The sequence below is a fragment of the Tursiops truncatus genome, chromosome 19 (genome assembly GCF_011762595.2).
Source record: "Tursiops truncatus isolate mTurTru1 chromosome 19, mTurTru1.mat.Y, whole genome shotgun sequence".
Taxonomy (NCBI): Eukaryota; Metazoa; Chordata; class Mammalia; order Artiodactyla; family Delphinidae; genus Tursiops; species Tursiops truncatus.
In genome coordinates this window covers 36,727,602-36,749,775 of record NC_047052.1, presented here as the reverse complement: position 1 = coordinate 36,749,775, position 22,174 = coordinate 36,727,602, and the positions used below count along the sequence as shown (strand labels likewise).

The 22,174-nt window shown below is 43.8% G+C and overlaps 1 long non-coding RNA gene across 1 annotated transcript in view; it reads right to left on the bottom strand.

Moving 5' to 3' along the window:
* Positions 1-20,029, bottom strand: part of LOC141277131 (uncharacterized) — a 39,977-nt gene extending 19,948 nt beyond the window's left edge. The window contains exon 1 of the long non-coding RNA XR_012327913.1: positions 19,132-20,029. This is a non-coding gene — a long non-coding RNA (uncharacterized lncRNA). The remainder of the gene's footprint in view (positions 1-19,131) is intronic.
* Positions 20,030-22,174: the final 2,145 nt, after the last annotated feature.

Genomic DNA, 22,174 nt, shown 5'->3' with positions numbered 1-22,174 from the left:
GGGCTCAGTTGTCAGCCTATCCAGAAGAGTCAATTAGGAACCTGGCTTTTACTCTGATGCAGAGAGCTCCAGCATGGACTGCAGCCTGTGCCCCATCAGGTTTTAGCCACAAGACCCTGAACAAGTCTTAGATCACGTCTATATAGTAAATGCGAGGTGACTGCCCATCTAAGTCTGACCTTTACTGCTCAAGGCAGGAGCCAGCAGAACCACATCCTTCTCCTCCCACTCCCAGTGCCTTGCTATGAACCACAAAACTGCATCCTTCCCAGGAGAGGTATAGACATTGGTCATCCAGGAAAAAAAAAGAGAGAGAGAGAGAGAGAGAGACAACTATTGGTTTTCCTGGAAATCATCTTTTCCCCTGCATTCAGTAAGCATTTTCTGTTCCAGCAGCATTTGCATCAGTGGCCACAGCCTCCTCTTCAACGTGTGTTCGTCTCTCAGCTTCCAGGGTGCCCCTGGAAGGGGCTCTCCCTTCCACCTCTCCGGCCACTCTTTTCTAGTCTTCTCCTTGGTGCCTCTTCCCCCAGCCCACCCTTAAACCCTGGTGTGGTCAGAGACTCATCAAGCCCTCCTCTCTAATTGCACACCGCCTCGTCCAATGGCTTCCATTCATGTTCTTCCAAGATGGCTCTTCTGCACGTGACTTATTGTATCCAATAAGTGGTGTCCCTAAAAAGCTGGGTGTGGTGGGGAGAGCACCAGGCTGGGACACAGAAGACCTAGAAGAGAGCCCATTTTCCCTGATATCCGGCTATGTGATGCTGGGAACAGCCCACTCCCCTCTCTGTGTATCCAAGTCATCACCTGTAAGATCACATTACTTCACAGGTCTGCCTGAGGACTACAGTGACAACATATGGGTGGATTATATGTAAATCGAAAGGGTTGGGACCTGTGAGGGCTGATTATGCCTGGTGCCAGGTGGTGGGCCAGGGGCCTCTTGATGAGGGAGGTCAGTAAAGAACCTCTCCTGGGCAGTGGGCAGTCTGTGAACCAAATGTTAAAATGACAGTCACCACTGATGGGCTATCCATCCCCCTCCTCAAAATGATTCCAAAAATATTTTGAAACAAATAATTTTGGGAGAGAAAATATTTATGCAGAGAAAATATCTTTTAAAGTCCTACTGAAGCCAATGTTCCAAAAATATTTCTGGTGAAAATAAAATGCCTTCTGGGAGCATTGCAGGTGAGTTGAAACTTGGACTTAGAACATCTGTGCTGGAAGGTACTTAAAGGAACCTTGTGAGCTGCAGAACTCTGATGTGAAAAAGAATCTTACAAAAAAACCCATGATATAAAATGGATAATCATGGGAATTAGAAGGATACCAGGTCCCTCATCCCCTCCTGCTTGCCATTTCCTTTCAGTCCCCGGGGGTTTCTGGGGAATTCGTTGCTTAGGCAAACATGGCTTACAAACCATTACTCTACTCTATCTTCCCCTTTGTTGGATAAGGAAACTGAGACAAAGGAAAAAAATAGTGTCTAGAACAAAATCAAAGAGTGGGCTCATGATAGAACAGCCTGCATCCTGGGGCTGACGAGCCACACAGTCACCCTGGCTGGGGATGACTATAGGACCTCTAGCATGGCAGCCACCTGTTGATTTCGGGCAGCAGTGATGCCCATCTGTGACCCCAAAAGTTGGTCAGTCTTCCTGTGACAGTGTTTGTTTCAATGGTCAAGAACACTCAGGAGGCCCCTGATAAGGATGGTAGAAGCCCAGGTTTTTTACTCACAAGCAACAGAAAGAGACCCTAGAGATTTACATGAAGGATATGGGCTAGTTCAAAAAACAGGAACCAAAGGGCCCACAGCCTGGTCAGGATACCAGAGCTGTAATGAATGACCTCCAACTGCTTCTTCTCTCCTTCAATCATTCTACTCAAATCCAAAGTTCTCAGGTCATGAGTTCATCACTATGTGGCCAGGAAACCTTGACTAACAGAAAATCAAAGAGAAAACCAGATGCTGGTACCAAAAGCCAGGGGAACTGAAGCTGGATGGATGAAAAATCTTGCAACTATCCACTACGCGTATCTTCTTCTTTTTCACGACCCTCACAGCAGATTGTGTGTGGTAGAAGCACAGATCCGGTAAGTTGAAACCCAAGTCTAGGGGGAAGTGACTTGCCCAATGACAGGAAGGGCTGACATAACAGCCTGGGTCTAAGGACCCCTGCACCTGCATCACTTAGATCGCACTGCGGGACTACTTTATCAATCAAGCCTGTGCTCGGCACCAGCCACCTAAGGTCACTGAAGCTTCCCGCTCCTCTCCAGGGCTAGTCCTGCAGCCTCTTCTCTTCCTGGTGGCTAAAACCCCTCGATAAACCATTCCTCCATTAACAACAGCAAGTGCAAGGCACTGAGCACTTCCACATATGTGTCTCTGGTGTGATGCAGGCAGGGCAGGGGAAATACTCCTCCTGTTACAGAGGAAGAAACAGGGTGTGTTAGTTTCCTTTTGCTGCTGTAACAAATTGCCACGAATATAATGGTTTAAAACAACACAAATTTATTATCTTACAATTCTAGAGGTCAGAAATCTGTAATTGGGTCTTTAATGGGCTAAAATCAAGGTGTTGTCAGGGACAGTTCTTTCTGGAGGCTCTAGGGAAAAATCCACTTTCTGCCTTTACCACCCTCTAGAGGCCACCTGCACTCCTCAGCTCATGGCCCCTCCTTGCATCATCAAAGGCAGAGGGAAAGTGTCTTCAAATCTCACTCTGCCTCCATGTCACACCACCTTCCCTCTGACTTTGACCCTCTTGTCTCTTCTTACAAAGACTTGTGATTATATCATGCCCACCTGGATAATCCAGGACAATCTCCCCATCTCAAGATCCTTAACTTAATCACATTTACAAAATCCTTTTTGCCATGTACTGTAACATATTCACAGGTTCACAGGAATTAGGCTGTGGCCATCTTTGGGAGGCTTTTATTCTGCTAACCACAGAGGGAAAAAACTAATATTTATTAAGTAGATACTATATGCAAGGCACTGGGCCAGATGCTTTACACAGACATCCACAGACCCCACCAGATGAGCCACTATTATTCTCATTTTAGAAAATGAGAAACCTGAGACCTGTGTGGTTTAAATGACAAAGTCAGACCACTAACAAGTGACAGATCTGAATTCATATCTGAGACTGAAGTTGATGTCCTCTGCTTTGCTCCTCCCATGTAAGCAGTTGGCTATGACTAATTCCAAAGGACTCTAATAAACTGTGAAACTTTGAAGACATGACTACACAAAGAGTAACAGTGAATAACATTTGCTGACCCCTTGCCAATGCCTTTCCGGGTGCTTCTCCTGTATTAACCCAGTTGATCCACTCGGTACAGCAGTTTCCTATCCTCATTTGGCAGGTAAGGAAACTGAGGTACAGAGCGTAGTCACTTGCCCAAGGTCCCAGAGCATGTAAGTGACAGAGCCAGAATGCAAACCCACCAGTCTGGGCTCTAGAGCCTGCTAGCTTGGTCACCCACTACCCCCCAAATCCTGCAAACCACGGTAGACAGTGTCAGAGTTTGACAAGCCTCGAGCCACGACTTGGCTGCCCCTTGACCTGGAACTGACCCTAACACGTCAGCAGCCCTGAGGACGCCTGCTGCTCCTGGAGATGGCCGCCACTTCACACTCGCTCGCTTGTGCACCACTGCGAGTAAACCCAAATGAGTCGTGTCAGAAAAATTACAAGTGCATCTTTGAGGACATGGCCCGAGACCCTTTCTCCTAATTGAGGACCTGGAGCCAAATGCCCCTGGGGATTCCCTGGTGGTGCAGTGGTTGAGAGTCCGCCTGCCGATGCAGGGGACACGGGTTCGTGCCCCGGTCCGGGTGGATCCCACGTGCCGCGGAGCGGCTGGGCCCGTGAGCCATGGCCGCTGAGCCTGCGCGTCCGGAGCCTGTGCTCCGCAATGGGAGAGGCCACAGCAGTGAGAGGCCCGTGTACAGCAAAAACAAAAACAAACGAATACCCCAGAAGTGGGTTCCTGGTGAAATGCACTCACAGCCTCTCTGCTGCCGAGACGATGCCAGTTCTGTTCTTATTGATTTCCACTTCACGCAGAAGCCTCTTAAATTGAATGACTTGCTAGGAAATCGGGCGGGGGGGCAGGGGGACTGTCCTTTGTTTGTCTCTAGCAATTCGAAGGTGTGCCCTCCCTTCCAATGGCCCAGAGGCCAAATGTTGTCCTGAAAGCATTACCTCAGCTCGCTACCTTTGCCTCTGCCAACCTTAAGGCAATTCTTCACCTGCATTTGATACCGTTGTTTCCTACCAGATGCATGATCTGTTGATGCAGGGAGCAAATGCCACGGCTGCTGCACTCCTTTCCTAGGCTCTTGGCTCTCTCTACTCCAGGCCAACCTGAGGGACAAAGGGATTTGTGGTTCCAAAGACAGGGATCCAAATGGAGGAGAAGGCAGGGCAAACCGAGGGTCAGCATTGCCTGGAGTGAGGACCTGAGCACCCGGCCTGCTCCACAGCATCGTGAGGGCTCAGCTCAAATGAAACTCACTCAGAAGGTCTTTCCTAGACTTGCTACTCAAAAAAAAGTCACCTCTCTGTGACCTTGGAGTAGGCAAAAACATTTAAACAACTGGGGTGCAAAAAACTCTAACTGTAAAGACAAATTTGATAAGTTGGTCTGAATTAAAAATATGAACTTCTGTTAATCAAAGGAGACCATTAGGAGAGCAAAAAGGCAGGCCTCAGAGTGGAGTCATGTGTTCACAATACATATAGCAACAGAGGCCCCACGGCCTAAAGTATAAACTGCAGATGGCAAGATCCTCCCCACTCACCTCAAATTCCTCAATGAATATGGATGTATTTGGAAACTACAAAGTCTTCATCAATATAAAGAATGGCATACGTGGGTCTTACTGGTGGGTTAATGCAACAGCACCAGATAGAGCTGAGGCTGTCTGAACTAAGTCGGGTCTCTCCCCTACACCCCTCACAGCCAGGGATAATCTTTATCACATCAAATCCAATCATGTCGCCCTCCTGCCTAAAGCCCCGAACTTATGAGATGCCATCCAGGTCCTTAGCATGTCCTTCAAGGCCCTTCACCACCAGGCCCTGCTGCCATCTCTCCACCGTCATTCTCACCATGGCCCCATCAACGCTGAGTTCCAGCCACCAGAGAGCTTATGGTGCCCTCAGCATGCCATACCCCTAACATCCCCAGGCTTTCACCTGCTCTTTGCTCTGCTCAGAATGTTCTCCCTTCCCTTGCTGCCCTAGCGAGCTCCCACACTCAGTCTAACACTACAGGGCTCCACCTGCTGGTTCCCTGCCTCCTCCTGCCTCCCATGGGGTCCTGGGAGCTGCAGTCCCAGTGTCCCATCATCTTCTAACCATGAGGATAGAGTGACTGGTCCCAGAGTGGACTTGAGACACAAGTACTGCCCTGGATTAATACAAAAACATCTGGAAAGAGCAGTCCCTTTCCCTACAGGGTTGCCAAACTGGGAGGGTGTGAGCTGAGTGCTAAAAGCAGCTGTCTTTGATGACACACAGGGAAGCCAGTCTATATATGAAGCCAGCACAGGGGAGAGTGGAGGCAAGAGTCAGACAGGGAGGCAGAGCGAGCCAGAGGGCCCCGGAAGAGTGCTTGGCTCCAGCCCCCAGGAGGTTGCCCAGTTCTGTGTGGCTGGTAATCCCCTTCTTTTCCTTAAACCAGATTGAATTGGGGTTCTGGCTGGCTAACCACAGTATATCATCCTCCCTAGTCCCTTCCCCTGGGAGGAAACTTACTTCATTGGACTTAAATATATGAATCACTTTCTCTTCCTTACCCGCTCTCTGTCCAGAGCTGCCCTAAGATGGTGGGTCTCAATCCTGGCCACACATTAAAATCATCTTCTAAAAACACCTTCTAAAAAATATCAATGTCCAGCTCCCTTCCCAGACCAATTAAGTCATAATTGCTGGGGGTGGGACCCGGACATCAGTATTTTTTAAGTCCCCTAGGAGATTTTAATGGGCAGCCAAGTTGAGAGCTGCACAGCCCGAGGAGCAGACACCAGACAGAAGGACAGCCTCATCCCTTGGTCTCCAGTGATGGATGAAAAGAATGTGAAGTCACCATAAAAAGAAAATAAAGGAAGACTGGTGGGGAAACTCCAGGCAATATTGTCTGTAAGGGGATTCTTAGAATAGTCACAGAAGACAAGCATGAACTAACATGGCAAGGCAATGCAGCATAGCCCCAAACCCTGGCTTTGGCAGCAGACAGACATAGGTCCAAGTTGAAGCTCTCCACTTAATAGAGCAGTGACCTTGAGCAAGTCGCTTCAGTTCCCTCCATTTCCCTATCTATCATCTGGGGGTAACAAAGCCAACCTCTCATATACCAACATCAGACTAGATCCACTCCTGTGGTTTGGGGCTGGTGATGGGAGTCCGAACTCTAATTGAGCAAGCTGATGAGGAATCCACCGCCTCAAGCATTATAATGGCTTTTCCCATTTCTCACATCATTTGTAATGATTCCAGAATGATCATGATTTCCTTCATCTCCTCCATTACAGGTTGTCTCCAGGCATCAGAAAAGCCCTGCCTCTATCTGCTGTCAGTCCCTCCATCCTCCCATCTTTTCTGAGGCTCTGAAGATTGCTCTGCACAGCCCACCCTAGCCAGACACAGGCCCGTTGTTCTCAGCAGCACCCTTTGCGGTTCAGAGGTTCATTTGCAGGCATTACCAGGGAGCTTTCCCTTTAAATACCCATGCACTTCTCTTCTGCGATGCCTAGAGATTTCAGCTTTATGCAGCTTCGTGCTAAAAGCTTCCTTGAAAGTAAATGAAGGAGACAGTTTCAGAGATGGTTGAAAATAGTTTGTTCTAAAGGAGATTATATAAGCTGATATAATGTTTAGTTCTGGTGGTCTGGTAGAGAGATCTGTCTTGGTAGTTATGGGAAAAAGAGAGGTAGGTACTCAAGGATTTCGAACTTGGGAACAGAGTAGAGATAAATGAGCAACTTTGCTTTGGATAGACCCAAAGTTCACACACTCAACACACACTCAACACACACACACACACACTTATCCAAGTTATACTGAAGATCATAGATGAAGGCCTAAAACAAGCCTTTTCTAAAGAAGTGTATTAGTTGTATGTAAGTGCTGCAACGAATGTCAAGACTTCAATAATTTAACAAAATAAAAATGAGTATTTGTGCTCAGATAAAAGTTGAATGTGCTCCTGGTCAGGCCTCTCTCCTGGCCGGCTTCCTCCACATGGTAACAAGCACCCAACCTCCTTCCACCTTGAGGTTCCGCCCTGCTCTACGCCATCCAAGCCTAGACCAAGAGCCAGTGGAAGAAGAAAGTGAGAAAGCGTGCAGGATGGTGGGAGGTTCCACATGCAGGGTCTGAAGAGGCCCACAGGCTGTTGACACCATGTACGTGCAGGAGGCTGGGCAACGAGCCTGTGCACCTGGACTTGTGACCATATCAGTCTCTGCCGCCAGAGCCATCTGAGGTACCAACAATATTTCCTTTTTCATCTTATATCTGACTTTCACTATCATCTTCACAAACATGTTGCACATCTGCTCTGGGCCAGGCGCATTAGGCCAGCGTATCCAGAGAAGCAGGTGTGAAGGAAAGACGGCACAGTGGTTGGGGGCTTAGGCTCTGGAGTTGGAATCCACAGGTTCAAATTCTGCTCCAAACCTTTTTAACCGAGTAACACCTTGGGTGATCAGTTTAATCTCTCTGTGCTTCTGTGGTAAGACTCAAACAAGAGAATACAAATAGAATGTAGCCCCACCCAGAGCTCCACTGTTTCTCCTCCTCCTCCAGGGCTAACAGACCCCCAGAGGTCACTGAGGTCTTTGCATGTTTATTTCACCTTTAAAGAGGAGGAAGGGATGCTTCCTCCAAGATCCATGCCTAGAGGAAGCCAGGCCAGGCCATCCTAAGGCCAGTATGCAAAGGCCACAGTGGGGGATCTTGCGTGGACCACTTACCTGAGACCAAATCCCAAATTCACACGTGTAAGAGACTGATGCATTAGGAGTCTTATCACTGTTACCTCAAAAGCCAGACCCTACCCTCTTCCTTGTCACCTGGGTACCATTCAAGCTGCCCTGCCCTGCCTTTTCTACATCTTCTCTCCACAAGGCTGGAGTAAGCAGTCCAAGAGTGTTCAGACTCACCTTAGGCTATTTCTGCTCAGACGGTGCAGCCACAGGGCAGGCTTTCTCCTCGAGGACTGAGCCAGCCCGGGAAGAAGGGGTTAGAACACTCTCTAGACTGTCAGGCACAGGAAACCCTATGGCAGGAGTCTGTTTAGCAGACACAGCTCTCCCATGTCCTTCCTCTGCTCATCAAGGATCCATGCTATTAACATAAGAAAAGGATACTGTCACCCAAAGTCACAACCACATGGGTGTAGAGTGCTTTATATTTTTCAAAACATGCACACTTGTCTGGCGTCTTCATTCCTTGCAGCGAGGTGCACAAGGCAGGGAGTTTATTCACCATGTGACCGCATTTCATTTCCTCAACAGGGGGCAGTGACCTGCCCAAGGGCCCTGAGCAGAATTGCACATCAGGGCTTCTGACTCTTCCAACCAAAGCCAGATTTTGGGTCAGAAAGGACATTTGTATTATATGTACTACATCTTCTTTATCCACTCCTCTGTTGATGGACATTTAGGTTGATTCCATGTCTTGTCTGTTGTAAATAGTGCTACAATGAACACTGGGGTGCATGTACCATTTTGAATTATGGTTTTCTCCGGATATATGCCCAGGAGTGGGATTGCTGAATCATATGGTAGTTCTATATTTAGTTTTTTAAGGAAACTCTATACTGTTCTCTATAGTGGCTGTACCAATTTACATTCCCACCAACAGTGTAGGAGGATTCCCTTTCTTTCACACCCTCTCCAGCATTTATTGTTTGTGGATTTCTTTTTTTATTGGAGTATGATTGCTCTTGTTTGTAGATTTTTTGATGATGACCATTCTGACCAGTGTGAAGTGATACCTCATTGTGGTTTTGATTTGCATTTCTCTAGTAATTAGTGATGATTCCAAAAAAAGAAGAAAGGACATTTGGACTCAACATGGGCTACTTCACTGACCAAATTCCTTCTAGCCCTTATAGCCTGTTCCACTGTCAACATATCTGTCCTCTGGGATCATGTACTTTTTGAAGGATGAGTGATAAAAGGGGTTACCAATGTGCCGTTAGATACAAGCGGAGAGGTCAGTGCCAGAAAGCAAAGGATGAGGCACTGGACTCAAAGAAAATCGGGCCAAAGGGGGATAGACATTGAACCTACCATCCTACCCCCCACCCTACGCCAACTGGACAATGAGAAAATTGAATTAAAAACTCCCTGAGGTCCCAACTCCAGACACACTTTGATCCTTTAACTGCACTTGGTGCCAGGGACACAGGACACAGAGGAATGAGGCAGGCCCCATCCCTGCCCTCATGGGACTTGCAGTCTTAACAATTATTTTGTGTTCCCTTTAAACCTCTATCATCAAATTTCCCACAAAATCAAAGTATCATAAGTTACAAGGTCTTAAGTGGAAATTTATTCCTAACAGAGCCTGGAAATTCTAATATTATCATCCAATCAGGCAGGAGCAATGAGGCTATGAACAGATAAAGGTAAGGCTTGTGAGAGGTAAGCAAAGAGAGGACTTAGCACTTTTCTAGGAAAAAAAATAGTCAGGTACCAGGACGCTTTTAGATACAAAAGAGAGAAAAATCTAACCGAAGATGGACACTGTTGCTTTACATAACTGAGAAATTGGCCTCATAGAGTCCTGACTACATTTCAGGACATGGGCCCCTGCCCCACACATCCACTTTCCTCCATGTTTGCTCTGCTCTCAAGCTGGCTCTCCTCGGTGGCAGCAGCAACTCCAGAGCACCCAACAGTTACTGTTCAAGGACAGTTAGTTTTGTTGTTTTGTTTTGTTTTTCATTTTTAAAAAAAGATGTAAGGTCATAAATAGGTCATTGTCACAACACATTTCAGAAATAAAAAAAAAACATTTTCCCTTTTTAGGGAAAAGATTCCTGTTTTAAAATCAATTCCCTCATCATTGAAAGGACTAGTTTAAAATTTTCCAGTCTCCTAAGGCACAATATTTATTTAAATCAGAATGCCAATACCACCTAATTTCATCACGCTGTGACAGGAATAAGAGGCAAGGTATTAGCACTAGGAAGAACAGCAAATTTTATGGACAAAACCATTAGTCATTGAAGAGAAAGAAAAAAGGGTCTTTTTCGCAGAATTCCAGGCAAAAGCCTCTCAGCATCTCATGGTTGTGACTGTCATGTTCCCATTCCTGAACCAATCACAGTGGCCAGAGGAACAGGGTTGACATTGACTCGGGCCTACATCCCAATCACCAGGTGAGGGCACATGTTCCAAATGTGGGGAAATGCTGGTCCCCCAAGGCCCCCTGGAGGTGTGTGAGCAGAGGCCACATGTCAGATTTGCGGTGTTACACACGACGGGCAGTATCTGGACCATTCGGATCTGTCATCCTCTGAATCCAGACACTCTCTAAAAGCCTTGACATGTACCCAAAACTTCCCAGAGATTGTTGTAAGGAATAAATTACACTTGCAGAGCACAAATTTCCAAAAGGGCATCCATGGGAGGTTGGCAGCATCTCCTTCTATTCATTGCCAGAGCAAGAACCTCATTTCATCTTCCATCAGAATAGAAGGGCTGCAGGCCACCACCTCCCCTCCTACAACTTTGTTTATTAAACACATAATAGAGCCATCTCTAAAAAGGTCACGAAAGGGCTTCCCTGGTGGCGCAGTGGTTGAGAGTCCGCCTGCCGATGCAGGGGACATGGGTTCGTGCCCCGGTCCGGGAGGATCCCACATGCCACGGAGCGGCTGGGCCCGTGAGCCATGGCCGTTGAGCCTGCACGTCCGGAGCCTGTGCTCCGCAATGGGAGAGGCCACAACAGTGAGAGGCCCGCGTACAGCAAAAAAAAAAAAAAAAAAAAAGTTCACAAAAAAACCAATAAACATCCAAGAAAATAATAATTAGATATCTGAGCACTGGGCTGAGTCTAAATGACTTATGTGGGTCTCATTCGCATCTCACAAAACGAAGTTAACTGTCTCAAAGAAAAAGAAAAGAAAAAGAAGAAATGGTCTGAGGCATCTTTGTTCTTCTGACAGCGGCAACATGATGAGCAAGTAATGAAATAATTTAATTCAAATCGCACCTGCTCTCAGAATTCCCTCTCCATCTGTGCAAAAACAGATTACATTGACTTGTTTTTTTTGTAAATCAATGCACTGGCTGTAATGATGTTATGAAATAATTATTAATGCTGGTGATCGTTGGAAGCCTGACTTCCAGGCTTGGTGGAGTTGGGGAATTTCCTCCTATCAAGAAAGGCAGCTCCTTGCAAGGACCTCAAACCCACTGCAAGGATCCAAATAAATTGTTAAGAAAGCACTGAAAGGGTGGATCTCACTAACTTCCTTTTCATTGGGGGAAGATTCTGGGGAGAGCTGGTAAAATAGGTGAGATGATCCCCATCCAGGAGACCCCCAACTGACAAACCTTAGTATGCAAGTTTCTTTGAAACTCAGAATAAGCAATCTCTCTCAATAATCCCTTAAGTTACATCTCTGCAAAGCCCTTCAGCAATATATAAAGTGATTTCTCCATTTGTTTTGAAAACTGGGTCCAGGCAAGATAAAACAATATTTTATCCAGACTCAGTGCCTTAAAACACAAATTCCAGATTGAATGCCAAGTCAATTTATTCTAAAATGAATGGTTCCTTGATCTCTTTCTTTTTTTTTTTTTTTTTTTTTTGCGGTACACAGACCTCTCACCGCTGCGGCCTCTCCCGCTGCGGAGCACAGGATCCGGACGCGCAGGCCCAGCGGCCGTGGCTCACAGGCCCAGCTGCTCCGCGGCACGCAGGATCCTCCCGGACCGGGGCACGAACACGCACCCCCTGCATCGGCAGGCGGACTCCCAACCACTGCGCCACCAGGGAAGCCTGATATATTTCTTTTTATCACTATTTAAAATAATATTTGGGACCACCCTGATTAGTGAGGAAAAGGAGACGTAATAGGTACTAGGCTACCCCTCACAGGTACACATTAGGTACATAGATGTTCAACCACTTTGCTGGGAGTACCATCTGGAACAACCTCTTTTGCGGGCTATTTGGCAAACACCAAAAATTTTAATGTATTTCTCCTTTGATCTGGTAGTTACATTTCAATAAAATTTTATCCCAAATATTCTTGTACATATTCAAAAAAAAGCCTGTACAAGGACATTTATTGTAACATCAATGCCTACAGTAGCAAAGGACTGGAAGCATCCTAAATACCTATTATTAGGGGAGGTGTTAAATAAATCATGGTGCCTCCAAACAATAACATATCTTGCAGCCATTAAAAACAGTGAGCCTGCTTTACATGCATGGATTTAGAACAAACTGCAAGATGTGCAATTAAATAAAAAGGCAAAGTAAAGAGCTGTATGTAGGATGCTGTCATTTGTCAGGGAAGGGAAGGAAAGGAGGAGGGACTCATCTGTTTGTAAACAGATGAGACAACTGCTGGAAAGATTCACAACGAAACACTTCCACTGGCTCCCTTTGGAGACACTAGAGAGACTGGGGACTTCATGGAGGAAGACTTGCTTTTCACTCTATACTCTAATCAAACAGGTAAAATAAACAGAAGAATTACTATCTATTGGTATTGACAAAATACCAATACAGATTCTCTACAGAGAATTAACAAAATACAGATAAACAAAAGAAAAGAAAAAATTGGTCAAAGATAATCCTTTCATATCCTTCCAGGAATTATTTCAACAATTCCAGCAATTGTTTCATAATCTTCCAGACCTATTTCTAGACATATTTTAAGAAAAAGTGGATTGTGTTAGTAATAACATATATCAAACAACTTTAAATATTAATAAATATTCATCTATAGCATCATTTTTAAACTAATAAACTTTACTTTTTAGAGAGGTTTAGGTTCACAGCAAAATTGTGAGGGAAGTACAAAGAATTCCCGTATATCCCCTGTCCTCACACGTACACAATCTCCCCCACTATTGACAGCTGCACCAGAGTGGAATATTTGTCCCAATTGATGAACCTGCAATGACACATCATTATCAGTCAAAGACCATAGTGTACCTCAGTGTTCACTCTTGATGTTGTGCATTCTATGGGTTTGGACAAACGTATAGTGACATGTATCCACTATTATAGTACTATACAGAATAGTTTCACCGCCCTAAGATCCTCTGTGTTCTGCCTATTCATCTCTCTTCCCCGCTAACCCCAGGCAACCACTAATATTTTTACTGACTCTATAGTTTTGCCTTTTCCTGAATGTCATATAGTTGGAACCATAGAGTCTGTAGCCTTTTCGGACTGGCTTCTTTTACTTAGTCATGTGCATGTAAGTTTCCTCTATGTCTTGTCATGGCTTGATAGCTCATTTCTTTTTAGGACTGAATAATCTCTTGTCTGGATGTACTGCAGTTTATTTATCCATTCACCAACTGAAGGACATATTGATTGCTTCCAAGTTTTGGCAATTATGAATAAAGCTGCTACAAACATCCACATGCAAGTTTCTGTGTGGACATAAGTTTTCAGTTCCTTTGGGGAAATACCAAGGAGTGCAATCATTGGATCACATGGCAAGAGTAGGGTTAGTTTTGTAAGAAACTGCCAAACTGTCTTCCAAAGTGACTGCAACTATTGCATTCCCACCAGCAGTGAATGAAACTTACTGTTATTTCACATCCTTGCCAGCAACTGGTGTTGTGTTGTCAGTGTTTTGGATTTTGGCCATTCTAATATGTCTGTTGTGGTATTTCATTGTTGTTTTAATTTGTAATTCCTTAATAATATATGGTGTTGAACATCTTTTCATATGATTGCTTACCATCTGAATATCTTCACCATCTGAATATCTTCTCAGTGAGAAACCTATTCAGGTCTTTGGCCCATTTTTTAATCAGGTTGTTTATTTTCTTATTTTAAGTTTAAAAGTCCTTTGCATATTTCGGGTAACAGTCCTTTATTAGATGTGCCTTTTGCAAATATTTTCTCCTGGTCTGTGGCTTGCCTTCTCATTCCCTTGACATTGTCTTTCACAGAATTTTTAATTTTAATGTCATCCAGGCTATCAATTATTTCTTTCATGAATCATGACTTTGGTGTTGTATCTAGAAAGTTATTGCCATAAAAAAAAAATTAAATAAATAAAAATCATTGCCATACCCAGTCTTCTAGATTTTCTCCTATGTTATCTTCTAGGAGTTTTACAGTTTTGCATTTTACATTTTGAGTTAATTTTTATAAAGGGTGTAAGGTCTGTGTCTAGGTTCATTTTGTGTGTGTGTGACTGTCCAGTTGTTCCAGCATCATTTGTTAAAAATACTATCTTTACTCCATTGTATTGCCTTTGCTCCTTTGCCAAAGACCACATTATGCTCAGTGAGATAAGTCAGACAGAGAAAGACAAGTACTGTATGATATCATTTACATGTGGAATCTAAAAAGCCTAATTCATAAAAACAGTAAAATCATTGTTACCAAGGAATGGGGGTTGAGGAGAGGGGACAGATGTTGTTTAAGGGTACAAACTTGCCAGTAGTAAATAAAACATAGAGTATATTTTACTGGTCTTTGACTGATTCACTATACATAATGCAATGTATAGTGAATATGATGAATATAATCATCAAATTTGCTAAGAGACTAGAACTTAATTCTTCCAAACACTAAAAAGACAGGATAATTATGTAATGTGATAAAGGTATTAATTATCACTACACTGACAATCATATTACAATATGTAAACATTTCAAATTAACATGTTATACACCTTAAATTTGCACAATATATGTCAAATATGTTTCGGTCTTTAATAAATAAATACATAGACAATGCAAGGGGGAAAAAAGAATAAAATATAGGTTTTAATTTTATCTTTATTTATTCTCTGATTCTCTTCCTTGTTTATGCAGATCTAAGTTTCTGACCTATATCATTTTCCTTCTCTCTGAGCAACTTCATTTAACATTTTTTGAAAGGCAGATTACTGGCAACAAATTCCCTCAATTTTTTTTTTTTTTTTTTTTTTGTCCGAGAAAGCCTTTATTTCTTTTTCACTTTTGAAGAATAATTTTGCAGGGTACAGAATTCTAGGTTGGTGAGATTTTTTTTTCTCTTAGTACTTTATTATACTCCACTCTTTGAAAAAAATGTATTTATTTATTTATTTATTTGTCTGCACTGAGTCTTAGTTGAGGCATGCAGGAACTTTAGTTGTGGCATTCGGGATCTAGTTCCCTCACCAGGGATGGAACCCAGACCCCCTGCAGTGGGAACATGGAGTCTTAACTGCTGGACCACCAGGGAAGTTCCTCCACTCTCTTCTTGTTTGCATGGTTTCTGAGGAGAAGTCACATATAACTCTTATCTTTGCTCCTCTATAGGAGTGTTTTTTCCTCTGGCTTCTTTCTATATTTTTTCTTTATCTTTGATTTGCTCAAGTTTGGATGTGATAAGCATAGGTGTAGTTGGTTCTGGTTTTTGTTTTTTGGGGGGAAGGGAGAGGTTGGCATTTATCCTGCTTGGTGATCTCTGAGTTCCCTGGATCTGTGGCTTGGGGTCTGACATTAAATTTGGGAAATTCTCAGGCATTATTTCTTCAAATTTGCTTCTGTTTCTTTCTGTCTTTCTTCTCTTTCTGTTATTCCCATTACATGTAGTTTTTGTTGTTGTCCCACAATTCTTGGATAGTCTATTCTCGTTGGGTTTTTTTTTTTCAGTCTTTTTTCTCTTTGCCTTTCAGTTTTAGAAGTTTCTAGTGTCATGCCCTAAAGATCAAATATGCTTTCCCCAGCCATGTCCAGTCTACTAATGAGCTCATCAGAGGCATTATTCATTTCTATTATGGTATTTTTTTATCTCTAGTATTTCTTTTTACTTCTTAGAATTTCCTTCTCTCTGCTTACATTATCCATCCATTCTTGCATGTTGTCTGCTTTTCCAAGTAAAGCCTTTAGCATATTAATCACATTTGTGGGTGTTTTTTAAAATTCCTGGTCAGTTAATTCTAACATTCCTGCCATATCCAACTCTGGTTCTGATGCTTGTTTAGTCTCTTCAAACCGTGGGGGGTTTTTTGCCTTTGTAATTTTTTGTTGAAGGGTAGACACAAGGTACTGAATAAAGGGAGTGGTAAATAGGTCTTTAGTAATGCAGTGGTGGGGTTTGGGGGGAGGGGAAGCATTCTATAGTCCTGTGATTAGGTCTCAGTCTTTCAGTGAGACTGTGCCCCTTAACTTCAAACTTCTTTAGTGCTTCTCAGTGTTTTCTTCCGCCTTAGGTGGGACAGGATGGTTCAAGGGGCAGAGTTGGGTATTTCCCTTCCCCCAAGTAGGTTAGGCTCTGATAAAATAGTTTCTCCTGAGGGTAAGCCTTATTAAAAAGGAAAGAATGCTCTGGTATATTTTTTTAATGTTTCCTTTTCCCCTCCTCCTGCCAAAAGAGTGAGGGGATTTTTCTCTGATATTCACTGTAAGGACCTGGTGGAGCTCCCTACAGGTAAAATTGACAAAAGGGTGAGGTCCCCCCATGACTGAGTCCCCCTGGAGTTTTTAACTCTCAGAACTGTCCATAATGAGTCTCCAGCAATTTATCAAATTACAGTTTAGGATTTCCTAACCTGGCCCTATTTCCCATAGAAGCTTCTGTCATGCGTTTCTGCTCCAATAAATTGTGATTCTCTGTATCTGCCTGTCCATCTCCCCAATTTTGGGGGCAGCAGTTTGCACTGTGACCTCACTTCTCTGATGGATCTAAGAAGAGTTGTTGATTTTTCAGTTTGGTCAGCTTTTTACTTGTTGTAAACACCTGCATGGAAACCAGAAGTCTGAAAACATCATTTTAAATTTATATACTATATTTTATCCACTTCTCTTGTACCAAATGGAATTCTCTTTTCCTTTCAACAAATTCAAAGACCACCTAAGGATTCCAAGCTGACTTAGTTGAATTTGCCTCACTTACTTCTTATTTCCCCTTCCTGTTTCCTCAAGTACAATCTATTTAGTTTTGACTCTGAAGATTGACTTTAGAACTGGAGACTCGATTTGGATACTGGGCAAATAGGTTTCACCAAGGAGTTAGAAGATTTAGCTAGCAGCCGTGGAAATCCAATAATCTCATCTTTCTTAATTCTCATAAAATACTTCAATGTTCCATTGATTGCCAACTCAACTGTTTTAACCAGTACCTGGGTCCTACTTGGCAGATAGCAAGTTTTGCAAGATATTATGTCATTATTAATTGCATGATAATATTATGTTCATGATGGTAATATAAATGAGGTAGTAAAAAGCAGCTGATTAAATGTCAAGGACTAAGAAAATACATTGGAATGACACCGAAGCATGGTGTAAATTTGGAAAGACACTCTTCCATTTTGGAAATAGTCAGGCAGTGTATTTAATAAGCAACCTATATTCTTAAGTTCCACTGCTGGAACTGAACGTATTTTTTTCCTAAAGGTTCACCAGTTTTTAGATTTTGCTAAAACGCAGCTGGAGGAAGAATTTATTTTCAAAGCTTCCACTACCTAGGGTTTCACACTAAAAGAAAGTAAAAGTTTCTCTTCTCTTAAAGTTTGTAAGTTTTGTATAAAGGAACTTTCTTGCTTTTCTGTTTTTCTACTCTGCTGATCACAGAATCCATCCAGCCACCATGCATCCTTTGGCTCCTAGGCAGAGAAATTCTTCAGGAAAGAAGCCTTCCAATCTCTCTCCTTCAGTCCTTCTTGTCAACAAAAGACAAGCCCCCTTGGAGAAGCATGGCAAAGACACAAGAGAAGCCACAGGAGGAGTGGCCGAGGTCTGTTCCTTTCAATTAGGAATGGAGTCCTCAGACCATCTTGGCAGAGACTCCAACAAGAAAAATATCTCATCCGTTCATCCAATCAAGTGGATTTTGAGCACCTACTCGGTATAAGTCAAGAGCCAGCACAGGATTAGAAGTGCAAGTGCAAAGGTAGATAAAGCCTTTCTCTCCGTCCAGGTTAGGAGACGGAGGAAAAGCAAGGACCTAAGGAGAACTCTTATTGCCAGGATTCCTTTTTGTGCAGCCGAGCCCTGTTTTTGTTTGAGGGAATGCTTTGATGAGCTGCTTGGGATGAAGGTAGGGATGAGGGTGGCCTCTGAGGATCATCTCAAGACAGACTTCCAGAGGGATCAGGGAGAGCCGGATGGGGGCCAAAGATCAGGCCAAGGGAATTGATCTCCACTGTAGAAGAGAGAGGAGCCAACAAAGTTGGTACCTACTGGGAAAGGGAAGGGGGAAAACCAAACCGACTAACCCCAGGGAACATGGCCAAGCAGGAATTCAGAGCACAGACTCGCCCAGGTCATGGCTACAGTTGAAGGCTCTGGAGTGTGCGGCCCTCCTTTTACTTCCCTACAAAAATGTTTTTGTATAAGTGTTTTCTTTAAAGGAACCATGAAGTAGGGAGAATCAGACATGGACCCAAATAACCAGAATACAGAGACAATTGTAAGATTCACAAGCAACAGGCAGATAAAGAGACAGGCTGTGAGAACTTAGGGAGCACAGTGGTTGCTTCCAAATGGAAGTGTACCATTGAGCTGTGTACGGGCAAGGAGAGGGCAAGGACAAGGACAGTGAGGGACGGAGGCGGGGGGAGCACAGCGCCGGTGCGAGGACCAGCTGTGGCCTCAGGCAGTCCTGCTCCAGCTCACTCATGCCCTTCCCATGAAAAGATGACCTGTTTGCTTCGCACAGCTCCATGAATTCTGGTGTATTCAGAGATAGCAACTGGAAGGGATGTAATTAGAAGACAGAAAGGCACAGGGTAACTCTCTGTGCCTTTCTGAAGAGCTGCCCATCTTCCCCAGAGCCAAGGACTCATTTGTATTCCTTGTCTGCTCAGCTCCCAGCGCTGTGAGTGCTGGCTGTTAGGCAGAAGGCAGTCGTGCATGCCCGCCCAGGGCTGGCCAGCTTGCACCTGCTTATGAAGACTGAAATCACCCCCGTTTACCTCTTCTCGCACTTCACCGAGAAGTTTTCTTCAGTCTCTGCCATGCACACCACTGCTTTCAGGGCTCCATCTTGAGATGAACAAAAGGGGGTTCTCTCTAAGCCTCCACACTGTGACCATCTGCAGAAATTGTTGGAGAGAGGACGTGAGGGCTTCGCTGACGGAGCACCAGCAACGAATACTCAATGTGTATAGACACTGGGCGTGGTGTTAGCTCTTTATTAAATGAGACTAGATGTGGACTCCCTGACCTTTGACCTTACACTTCTCTCACTTCCTGCAGCCCACTTTCCCCTTTCCTATCACGTGTGCTATGTCTCCCTCTGTACTGGCACCCACTCTATTTTATTTCTTTTTTTTTTGCAGTCCAGATGATTTTATTTTTATTTTTTTAATTTATTTTATTGATGCATAGTTGATTTACAATGTTGTGTTAATCTATGGTGTACAGCACAGTGATTCAGTTATACATATATATACATTCTTTTTCATATTCTTTTCCATTATAGTTTATCACAAGATATTGAACATAGTTCCCAGTGTCAGTTACCCCATATTATATATGACCAGTAACTCTTCTTTCAGTGCCACCTGCAACATGGCCATTTATTTCCAGTTAAAGTTGTATCTGTGCAGTTTCCTTAATTCATGCTTTCCTCAAATTTTCACCTTGTCTTTAATGCCTATCAAATATGAAGTTCATCTCTACATCTAAGCTCTTTATTATTTTGTGCTCTGTCTATCCAGGCAATAGACACTTTCATTTTGTTTCATCTCAGGTTAACATCTATTCCATGAAATGGTCCTTACCTACCAAAGTAATTGCTCTTCATCAGTAACCCAGAGAAGCAACATACTTGAGAATAAGGAACAGACCTAAAGAACTGTGATGGGGTCCCTACTTTGTCTCTTGCTGTGTGACCTTGTGCAGAGCAGCCAACCTTTCTGAGCCTCCATTTGTTCATCTATAAAGTGTAAAGAGAGTGTGAAGTTACCTCCTCAAACTTGCCTTACAACAGGATTTCCCAACCATGACACTATTGCTATTTGGAGCCAAGTAATTCTTCTCTCTGTGGGGCTGTCTTGTGCACTTGTTGTTTAGCAGAATCGTCAGCGTCTACCCTCTGGATGCCAGGAGCATCCCTCAAGTTGTAACAACCCAAAATGTCACCAGGTACTGCTAAATGTCCCCTACGGACAAAATCACCCCTAACTGAGAACAACTATCTTAAAGGCACCTTGTGAGCTGGGTGGCATAGAGGGGGAAACAATGTCTAGGTTTTGTAGGACAGACATTTGAAGATCAGGGAGGAATGATCTGGAAGTGGTGACATCCTGCTCCAGAGGGCAAAGCAGAGGGTCCCTTTCTAATAAAAGCAGGTCCAGGAAAAGGAGAATGTGGGAGATAAGTGTTTTGAAAAGTGTTAAGATTCTCCTTAGCAGAGAAGACAAAAGTTAATTTCTGAAATACCTCAGGGAAAACCTTCGCTATCATGAATATTAACCTTCTTCCAAACACTGTAGTCTAGTCTCACCAGAGAAACAGAAATTCCTTCTGTTAACCAGACTTTGGCCCTGCTTATTGCAAAACAACAACTGTAGCACAAAAAAGAAAAAGAGGGTCTTGCCTCAGATCATATGCCTGTTAGGTATAAACTATTGAGGAATCAGTATTTCTATGTAATACCATATTGTTGTGTTAAAACATAATTTTTAAAAAGATAAAATCTTGACTCTCATACAAACGTAAAATAAACATGTGTCAAAGATTTTATTCAACTCGTTAATCAAGAGAACGCCAGTAAGGGCTTCCCTTGTGGCACAGTGGTTAAGAATCCGCCTGCCAATGCAGGGGACACTGGTTCGAGCCCTGGTCCAGGAAGATCCCACATGCTGCGGAGCAACAAAGCCCTTGTGCCACAACTACCAAGCCTGTGCTCGAGAGCCCGTGAGCCACAACTACTGAGCCCGCGTGCCACAACTACTGAAGCCCACGCGCCTAGGGCCTGTGCTCCACAACAAGAGAAGCCACTGCAATGAGAAGCCTGCGCACCACAACGAAGAGTAGCCCCCGCTCGCCACAACTAGAGAAAGCTGCACAGCAACAAATACCCAATGCAGCCAAAAATAAATAATAAATTAATTTTTAAAAGGAAGAAAAAGCCAGTAAGATCTTAAAGCCATATCAAATGAGAATTTGATGGCAAGGGTATTTTAGGCAACTTTATAAAAGAGCACTAGGATATTAAGGGTTCTGCACCCAATTACAATGTGTGGGGCTTTTCACCCATCTCCAACACCAGCTGGGTGTCCTATAATTCAACTCAATCCTGACACCACCTATCTGGAGACAGCGTTAGAGCCCACAGGTTAAGGGCTTGCTGGGGCTCAGGGTGGACTGCCCCCAAAATATGCCAAAATGGCACATTTGTTAGCTTAAATTAAAGTTACATAAGATATGGCAGGTGCAAGAAGGACGCTGTGACCCTCCTCCGTCCTCCTAAAAGCAGGAAATAAATCTCCCATGTGAAAGGTGCCCTTCCTGTACCAGGAGGTAGAGGCAACATCCTTGTCACCAGAGAGGGGATTCAGGGCTGAGAAGGCTGTGCAAACAAATCTTGTTACTTCTTTACTAATTTACTACCCCTAGCCTAAACTTCTTTGTCTTGGTCAGTTCTTCATAAATTTATTGCTTCTTTGTCTACAAAGTATAAAAGCTGCCTGCTTTGATCATTTCTTTAGGTCCTATATCTTTGAGATCTCCATACATACAATTCAGTTTGATTTTCTCCTGTTAATCTGTCTTGTGCCAATTTAATTAGAGCAGCCAAAAGAACCCAAAAGGGTAGGGGGAGATTTTCCCCTCCCAGACAGGCTCAGTGTCACAAGACTATCCCCCATCCCCACACTTCAGATGCCAATCACAAGGCCAGGTTCAGACAAGACCTCTGCTTCTGACAGGTTATAGATTGGAGGTTCCAACGACCGCTCCTTGGGTTCAATTAGTTTGCTAGAGCTGATCACAGAACTCAAAGAAACATTT